General features: G+C 43.9%; 1 long non-coding RNA gene across 1 annotated transcript; it reads right to left on the minus strand.

The window, feature by feature from the left end:
* Window positions 1-694: 694 nt before the first annotated feature.
* Window positions 695-9,417, minus strand: LOC128058497 (uncharacterized). Its single transcript, XR_008200488.1, has 3 exons — window positions 9,288-9,417; window positions 8,234-8,413; window positions 695-814 (listed from the first exon to the last, which is right to left on the minus strand). It is a non-coding gene; the product is annotated as an uncharacterized LOC128058497 (long non-coding RNA).
* Between the last annotated feature and the right edge of the window lie 726 nt (window positions 9,418-10,143).

The raw sequence follows: 10,143 nt of genomic DNA on the forward strand, positions 1-10,143 counted from the left end.
CCTCTATGACACACTGAGAGGACTGTACGTTCCCTGGACACAAGGGAGGCCGGGGCCCTGTAGATGACCCAGAGCATCTGTCCTGTCTTCAAGAGACAAGCCCTGAGAAGGCTCTTCCGACCCACGGTTCTAAGGGAAGGCAACATACTCATGGTGGAAGACGCCTTGGGGGCGAATGGATTTACGACCCTGGAAGGGCTCAAGCCCACGGAGGGTGTAGGCAAAGCTGGAACAGCCTACCTGTTTTCTAGTGACCCCTGCAGCTAGGATTTGATGTGACCTCGGGACCCTCTTTAGTGTCTAGCAACCACTGTGAACCACGAAGGTTACAGACCTGAGGGCAGTGGTCCAGTACCCAGACGAGGAGAGGCATTCCCAGTAGCAAACACATCCATCTACAGAGCGTGAGCCTGACTCCCACATCCCTGCTCTCCTTCTCCTTGCCTGATGTTTGGAGTAGGATGGCAGCCTTTGGGACCACATAAGCCCCGGGATCTCTGGATAATTCAAAGGAAGTCTCAAGAGGGTGGAAATGCTGTGCCATAGACTCTGCGGATGAGAGCATGTCTACATTGGAACAATTTGCTGGGAAAGAAAGAAAAACCAAGCTGGGGAAACATACCCAGTGACACTGAAAGAAAATTTCACATGATTACTGGCCTTGTAGAATTCATGCTCCAAAATTGTCCTATTTATAGTCTCCATCCATTTTTCCTGGACTGCTTCTCTGGCTCTTGGAACAGGAAAGAGCTGTTTATACACTGGTGATGTTAACGTTGTTGTGAACACTGGAAATACCAGGGAAGGGAAAGACCTGGGGGAGAAAAATGGAAACCCAAAGTGAAGCAACTTCTGGTTTGTGAAGACTTTTTGTTGACTTCTGCTCTCACCAATCAATTTTTAAATAGGTTAAGCAATAAAAACATTTTAACACATTTAGAAACCTTTTAAAGCGTTCAAGGATTCCTAAGGGGGTCTAGGAACCTCAACTTCTTTAGGGCTTAGAAGCTGCAGACTGTGAGCTGGGAGTTTGGGGGATGAGTAGGGGAGAAGACTCAGTCATTCCACAGGTGGCCCCGAGAATGAAGGGCTTTGGAGCAAGGAGAATGCCTGTGGTCAGAGTACTCTCTTCTTCTTCTTTTTTTTTTTTTAATCGAAGTATAGTTGATATACAATATTATGTAAGTTTCAGGTGTACAAAACAGCACGTCACAATTTTTAAAGATCATATTCTATTTATAGTAATTATCAAACTGGCTAAATACCCTGTGCTGTACAATATGTCCTTATAGCTTATTTATTCTGTACATAGTAGTTTGTACCTCTTACTCTCTTACCCTTATATTACCCTGGTAACCACTAGTATGTTCTCTATGAGTCTGCTACTGTTTTGTTAGTTGTATCTTTTTAGATTGCACATATAAGTGATATTATACAGTCTTTTGTCTTCCTCTGTCTGACCTGGTTCACTTAGCTTAATGCCCTGTAAGTCCATCCACATTGATGCAAACAGCATTATTTCATTCTTTTTTACAACTGAACAATATTCCACGGTGTATATATACCACATCTTTTTATCCATTCTTCAGTCAATGGACACTTAGGTTGCTTCTTTGTCTTGGCTATTCTTGAACATTCTAGCAGTCTAATCCATACTCCCAGTTGGAATTGGGACAACAAGGAATGTATCTTGCAGAAAACAAGTTGACCTATTTTTGACAAAAAGTAAACTGTGAAACCACATTTCAAAGAAGAGTCAAAAGTCTGATTTCAAATGGGAGCATGAATACTTACCATCCAGAAGCCTTGAGAATTCTTGAGCAAACATGTTCTGAACATCAGCTCCACGCCAGGACACAGAGCTGTGTGGGCACCAGGAATTTTAAAGGTGTGAATGAAATAAACTATTTCAGTCAAGAAGCAACCCAAACTCGACAAAGACGTGCAGAAGTGTAAACATACAACTGCAATCCAGCCGGTAGTGGCATGTAATGACAAACACAGCCCGGCAGAGCAGTTAGGATCGGAGGAGCTGAAAAATAACCAGGTTCCAGTCGTTAGCTGGGTGACATTGGGCAACTTGTTTAACTTCTCTGTGTTTCACTGCTTCATCTGTAGAATGGAAATAATAGTAGTCCCTACTTCCCAGGTTTGACTGAGGATGAAATTAGTTGATACTCATGAGTGAGCAGAACAAAGCCTGGAACATAATAACTGCTCAGGAAGTACTAGCTGTTGTATGTTCATAAACAGCTCCCAACCTCAGCCTTCCCATCTGTGACATGGGAGTAATAATTAGAGGCTGCCTTTAAAGGATGACATTGGGGCTTTCCTAGTAGTTCAGTGGTAAAGAGTCTGCTTGCCAATGCAGCAGACATGGGTCCAGGAATATCCCACATGCTGTGGAGCAACTAAGCCCGTGGGCCGCAACTACTGACGCCCTGCTCTAGAGCCTGAGAGCCTCAACTACTGAAGCCCGTGCACCTGAGAGCATGTGCACCACAACAAGGGAAGCCAGTATGGTGAGAAGCCTGTGCACTGCAACTAGAGAGAAGCCCCTGCTTGCAGCAGTGAAGACCCAGCACAGCCTTAAATAAGTAAATAAAATTTTAAAAAGGATGGCCATTTCCAGAGGGGACTGTGCGAAGACTTGGAACATGGTCAGGACTGTTCAAAGGCAAAGTGTTACTTGAATGATAAATGTTCCCCTGCAAGGCTCTTCACCAAATAAGGTGTATGTTTGTGGATTATGTCGCAAGGCCATCTGCCTTAACTTTCCAGTGTTACCCTTTGTGATTTTACAAGTGTTTGTTGGTGATGAGGCCAAAATCGCCCTGTGATGCACTGCCTCCCACATCACACATCCTGTTAAAGAGAAGCAGAGAGGGCATATATACACCTATGGCTCATTCATGTTGATGTTTGACAGAACACAACAAAATTCTGTAAAGCATTATCCTTCAATTAATTTTTTTCTTTTTTTTAAAGAGAAGCAAGTAATGGATACAAATCTAGCTCACACAAGACTGACAATAAAACCTTTTGCCTTTTCAAAGATACAGGAACCCGGAACCCGCTTGCCTCTGCTGGGCCACCGAGGAACCACACGCGTGCAGCCTCTGGGGATCAGGACCAGGGTAATGGATTTGCGCCATCACAGAGTCAGGCCGAAAACAAAGTCCTTGCCACCAAATGGAGGATTAGTACAGATGGAGCGGCAGAACTAAACTGCTGACCTCGTGAGCTGCTGTCATCATTTGCCAGACTCTCCAACCAGCTCTGCCGACTGTGCAGGGAAGTCCCCTCTGGTGCCTGAAACCCTCCCACCCCAACAAACGACCCCTGAGGACACTTGCCCATCCTCCTTTGTCCACAGGCTTCCCCTTCCGGCCTCTCTCTCCACCTGTCCGGCTCCTAACCACCTGGAAAACCACAAGTGTGCACTTTCCAGCTTGAATGTATGGGCAGTTCATTTCTAAAGCCCCTCATACTTTTCTGCAAAACCTTTAAAAAGAGCAGACGGATAGACGAGGCCAAAATGAGCACACAGATCTTACCCGGCCCGTCAAAGATGCTCCAACCCGTGAAAACAGGATTTTATAAATGTCACTCTGTTAATACCAGGTCAAATGTTCCTAATCACTAGAAAATAAAGTAAGATTTCTGTCGAGTTAAATGCCATTGTTCTAATCATTAGATCCTGGCATCTGAAAATAAGAGAGAATGTGTCTTCTCTGCTGTGAATGACAAGCCATGAGCCATCCCTACTGTTAACTGACAGCTGTTTAATAAGCCATGTGATTGAATAAATCTTGTCTTTCAGCCTAACTAGTGGCTCATATCAGTCCCTAAACACCTGCTGAAAGTGAAAGTCACTCAGTCATGTCCAACTCTTTGCAACTGCATGGGCTATAAAGTCCATGGAATTCTCCAGGCCAGAATACTGGAGTGGGTAGCCTTTCCCTTCTCCAGCAGATCTTCCCAAGCTAGGAATCGAATCAGGGTCTCCTGCATTGTAGGCGGATTCTTTACCAACTGAGCTATCAGGAAAGCATAACATCATATCCTGTTACCGCCACAGTCACGGAAACCTTAAATAAGGTTGTAAAATGGACATTTCCTTTTTTTTTTTTCTCCCAGTAATTGAATTTGGAATGTTTCAGGTTACTGAGACAATCAAGCAAAGAAGGGTTAGATATCATTTCTAGGTGTCACACCAAATGCTTTGGGAATGCCTCTTTTTTGTTGGCTTCATATGGTTTGGGGCTTTGTTTTGCATTCCTATAACTGATGCTGAAGTAGTTAAATGCAGTGCTCCTTGTCTTCCAAGAGTTTATCATCCAAAGAAGGCAGAGGGATCAACCACCGTGGAACAACTAGAGCAGGTGGGACAGTCAGGGACTGCATGATGGTGGGTTTCTGAATGAAGAACATCCCTGAGAGCTGGCACAATCAGGGAGAACTTCCTGGGGAGGTGTTCCTGCTGGTCAGAACCCTCCCATGATAAGAGAAGACAGACCGTGAGCTGGCCCTGGACCATGGCAGGTGAGCACCAAGGTCAGTCCCTGGAAGACCTCAAGAGGCAGTGGTGGGGGTCCTCGTGCCTTGCGATACATGTGGTGATGGAAAATGAATGAGCAAAGAGACAGATGAAAGTAACCTTTGAGGAAGGTTAATCTGGCTGTAATGCACAAAATGTGGGGGGAAATGGGGAGAATCGTCTGGCCATTCGTCTGTGAGGCTGTCGCACTGATTCTGGGGTGATGGTCACAACCTCTGCTAAAAAGACACATCTAGACAAAATTGAGGGGAAATAACAGGACTTGGTGATCTGAGGAATAGTGAAGGTATCTTTGGGGATTGGAATATGTGGTTCTCCCTGTTTTCCAGAAAAACCAATGACTTTGAGTCAGCTTTGGGAGCTGCACTCGAGACTAAAGGAAGCAGCGGTTTTCAAGGAGACGCTGCACAGGCTTCCTAAAGGACCAACACGTTTCCTTTATGGGGGGCTCCTCCCCCACAGCCCTGCCATTCCACTGTTAAGTGAAATAGACTTCCTTATCATTATGTGAGCCTCAGCCACTCTACAGATCTTACAGGAATAACTTCCCGCCTTCTCTGGAGGCTTGGTCCCAGAGCTGCAGACCCTGAGCCCCTCATCAGGCCAGAATGACTGATGGCCTGGGTGTGGACGCAGCACCCAGTTCCCTGTCAGGACACCGTCAGCACCCTCGGTGAGCAGGGCCAACTGCAGGTCAGCCAGTCTCCCATGGGTTGGGTTACAACCCTTGACAAAGCAGACCTGGTATTCTCACGGAGCACAGTATCCAAAGTATCCTTTCTAATGAAGTACATTTAAAGGTTTCTTTTCAAAACATCCTCCCAACTATTGAAAATGACTTTTTGTTTACTATTTTCCACAGTGCAGGATAGCACGAACAACCTTGACCACTCATGTATCAAAAACACTATTCTAATGAAAGCAATGATAAATCGATTTTGGCTGCCAAAGGCCGTTTAGATTTGGCAAATTTGGGGCCTTCAGTGTGTTCACGTGGCTAAGTCATGCCCGGGGCTGAAGAGTTTCTAGTAAGGACACATCACTCCTGAATTCCACTTCCAATTTCTGAATCCTGGGAACGTGAGTTACGCCCCAAAACCAATGTGATATTGTCATAAGCCCTTGTAAGCAACGAAGAGACGGTTAATACAGTACATGACACCAAAGATAAATTATCCAGCTGCACCTCCCATAATTAAGAAGGAGGCATGAAATCAAAGGTAGAGACCTAGACAAAAAAAAAAAAAGAAAGAAAGAAAGAAAGCAGTTGTATTTGTAATTCTGGTTTTCTGGTTATTCTTGTTTGGCAAACAAATATTGGAGGTTTTTTATCTGTCAGCTCTCCCTATAAGTTCTCCATTTGGTGAACTCTTATATAATGTTTATGCTGATTTATTTCTTTTTTTTTCAATTTTTTTTCTTTCCCTGAGCCCAATTATCTTATAGACTATATTTTTAATGTATTTATTTTTAATTAGAAGATAATTGCTTTACAATGTTGTGTTGGGTTTTGCCTATTTCTTTTAAAAACAGTAAAAAAAAAAAATCCTATAAAATGTAGTATGAAAATCTTTAGAAAGGAAATTCAGATGAAACTGTCATTTTCTGAGACAGTTTATTTGGAAAGACTCATTACACAGACTTAAATATCAGTGAAAGAAATGGCCCATTTTCTAAGTCAAAATGTCTATATTGTTCTGAAATCCTGTATTTGAAACCTGTCACATGAGTTCAAATTTAAATGAATCACTACTTTCTAAAAGGGCATATTTTTTAAAAGCATTGGATAGTTGCCATGTGTGGGGAAATGATGGTATTTAGAATTTAGTCACCAGTTTGAAAACTCAAATATCCTACAATCTTCTCTGGGGCTTTTCTGGGCTGCCCCACCCCCAGGCAGCACCAGAAGCCAGCCTGCTTCCTCCTGCATCCCGTCTGCTCCTCCTCTGGACCCCCACGCCCTCCCCATGCTGACCTTCAGAGAACGCAACTTCTCTGGGCCTCCCCAAGCCCAGCGGTCCTCTCCTGTCAAGTGGGAGGGGCCACTGGGGAGTGTAGCTTACCTAGACTCTACTGAGGATGCAGGGGCCACAGACAGAGGGCCCAGGCAAGAGGAAGTCTTTCAAAGATCCCTGGCTTAAAAAAGACTCTTGGTATCATGGACTGAACTCACATCGACATCCTCACTTCTGTGCCTCAGAAAGTGATTGTGTTTGCACGCACCTCAGTGTTCATAGCAGCAGTGTTAACAGCCCAGATATGGTAGCAAAAGAAATGTCCATCAGCTGATGGATGTTTTCTACTGCCCGCCAAGGCAGGAGACGCAGGAGACGTGGGTTCAATTCCTAGGTCCAGAATATCCCCTGGAGAAGGAAACGGTAAACCACTCCAGTATTTTCGCCTGAGAAATCCCAGGGACAGAGGTGGATAGTGGGCTATAGTCCATGGGGTTGCAAAGAATTGGACACAACTTAGAGACTCAATAACTATGTATCTATACAGTCACATCTTCTCCATCCATCATATATATATATATATATATACACATATATACATATACATCTATATATCTATCTATATCTACCTATCTATATGTATATAACCACCAAAAGTGAAAGTCACTCAGTCATGTCCAACTCTTTGCAACCCCATGGACTATACAGCCCATAGAATTCTCTAGTCCAGAGTACTGGAGTGGGTAGGCTTTCCCTTCTCCAGGGGATCTTCCCAACCCAGGGATGGAACCCAGGTCTCCCACATTGCAGGCAGATTCTTTACCAGCTGAGCCACAAGAGAAGCCCCATATATATTTATATATATATATATAACTGCTCAGCCATAGGAAAGAATGAAATTTTGCCATTTGCAATAATATAGATGGACTTATTATTTCGCTTAGTGAAATAAACCAGAGGAAAAAATACTGTACTTCACACTTATAATGTGGCATCTAAAAACATAAAACAAACTAGTCAATGTAATAAAAAAGAAACAGACTCACAGATATAGAGAACACACTAGTTGGTGACCAGTGGGGAGAGGGAAGAAGGCAGGGGCAAGATGGGGGTAGGGGATTATGAGATACAAACTACTATGTATAAAATAGATAAGCAACAGGATATATGGTACAGTACACCTGGTATTTTATAATTACTATGAAAAGTATAATTTTTAAAAATTGTGAATCACTGTCATACACCTTAAACTTACATAGTATTGTACATAAACTATATCTCAATTAAAAACTCTATGAACTCATCCCCCACTCCCAGTGTCTGTAAAGAGGTAATTAAATAAGAATGAGGTCATCAAGGTGGCCCTGGTCATATCTGACTGGTGTCCTTAGAAGAAGAAGTGTTCAGGACAGAGGAAGGGTCACCTGAGGGCATGGGGAGAAGTTGTCGACATGCCCAGGAGAGAGGTCTCAAAGAAAACAGCCTGTCCTTACCTTGCTCTTGCACTCCCAGCCTCCAGGACTATGAGAAATAAGTTCCTGTTGTTGAAGCCACTCCACTGGTGGTGTTGGTTATGGTGGCTCAACACACCTGGTGTGAGTGCATGCCCAGCTCGACCTCACTCTCCCTGCCGACTCAAGATTTTCCATCATCCCAGGCCTGCTAAGTGGCAGGTGGTGTCACAGGACCCAGGTAGAGCTGTAGGTACCAGACTCACCAAGTCATCAGAGTCCAGCTTCCTCTACCTTCCTGCTGGGATGTGCAGAGGCCACAGGTATAGGGAGATCCAGCCAAGACGAGGGCCCGAGCGGAAGAGCATCAGAGCAAACCCTCTGCAGGACCACACACCCTGCCTGGGAGAGGTGGTTCCTCCAAGCAAAGTGCCTGATGATAGATGCTGTGATGTGGGGAAAAGAGGATCAAACTGGTTGATCAGAATTCAGACACGAAAGCAATGACTGAACTTGATTTGTAGAATAACAGAAACTTCTGTCCCTGAGACAAAAACCGTGGGAACAGATTTGCTAATTTTTCATTCTTAAAAATAGAATTTAACTGTCACATCCTCACACTAGGATGGGTTTCAGTTCTGAAATCAAATGTGTCCTTGTTCACAATCAGTATTCCATGGCATCAAAAGATGAAAATTTCACTTTCTGTCTCTTTTTCCATGTTCATCTGGACAATGTGTTGCTTTTCCTTTGAGCATGTTTTAAACTTTCCCTATTTCTTCATTTTATTTAAAACCAAAGGCTTCACATTTTAAGATTAAGATGAGAAAGAAACATATTGTTTATGGTGCAAAGAATCCCAGATCTCTCTCAATCACTGATATACTCTCAACCAATGTATTTCTATGAGTGTAAATGTCTCAATAATTTATTTACGAAACAGTAGTAAATCAACATGACCTCATCAGCAGACACTAACTAGTTGTGTTGTCTAGAAAGTGCTGACAAGGTGCTACAGCTATTGGTGTTTCCTCCTGATGAATGGAGGGGAACAGAAATAGAATTTCTTGGCACTGGAGGGCCATGTCTCCACACATGCAGTCACTTCCTTCCACTACAGGAGAGGAAGTGCTGATCCACGTGGCTTCAGGAAGATTAGATGCAGGGAGGGCTGTCGGGGGGAGAAGGTGGGAGGTGAGTGCTGGGAAGTGGGGTCAATGGAATCAACACGGATGACTAGACTGGAGCGACTAACACTTGGTGTGTCTTGGGTCACAGCTCTCGACTGGCTGACGGCCGTCAACAGTCAACAACTCCTACCAGAGGTGCTGCTCCTGTCCTCACTCGAAGCTGTTCTTTATCACTTGGTTGATGTTCTTCATTGCTTGTTTCAGCAGCTCATCAGACTGAATCCACGGCATGTCAGGCACTGCGGTAGACTCCAGAATCGCGGCCCTGAGCTAAAAAGACAAAAATATTAACATCTGTCCTTACGATCTGTTATTAGCATCTTAAAGCTGTCACCTTATGAAACAGGATATAATAATCCGATTTCCTGCATTTTTAGGTTACAATTAAAATTTGAGTTATGTTTTGCCTTCATTGTTGTTGTTGTTCAGTGACTAAATTGTGTCTGACTCTGCAACCCTGTGGACGTAGCCTGCCAGGCTCCTTTGTCCTCCACTATCGCCCAGAGTTTGACCTCCTAAGAACCCCTAAATGATGACAGAATAAACAGGATGTGTATTTCTCACTCAAGGAGTAGTATGTGTAGCTAGACCCTTGATGATTGGGCAGCATTCCATCCTCTGCATGAGTTCTCTTCCTCTGGTGCTGTTTAGGACCCCTCAGAGAGAAGCTCTTTCTCTTCCTTTGGAAGCAGTATGGGATGCGAACTCAATTCCTGGGAATTTTGCAGCCATTTCATCACCATGAGGGAAACAACAAAGATGAATCATGGGATTGGTTAGCAAACCCCAGAGAAATCCAAACAATCATTGCCAGGGTTCTGCTCAAACCATACTATAAGAATAATGTCCAATTCCTACAGTTAGACAATTGTGTATTTTCTTTCAATGGATAGTGTTAGTGTTAGTCACACAGTCGTGTCTGACTCTTTGTGACCGCATGGACTGTAGCCCACCAGACTCCTCTGTCCATGGAAGACTCCAGGCAA

This window comes from Budorcas taxicolor, chromosome 13 (genome assembly GCF_023091745.1).
Source record: "Budorcas taxicolor isolate Tak-1 chromosome 13, Takin1.1, whole genome shotgun sequence".
NCBI classification, from domain to species: domain Eukaryota; kingdom Metazoa; phylum Chordata; class Mammalia; order Artiodactyla; family Bovidae; genus Budorcas; species Budorcas taxicolor.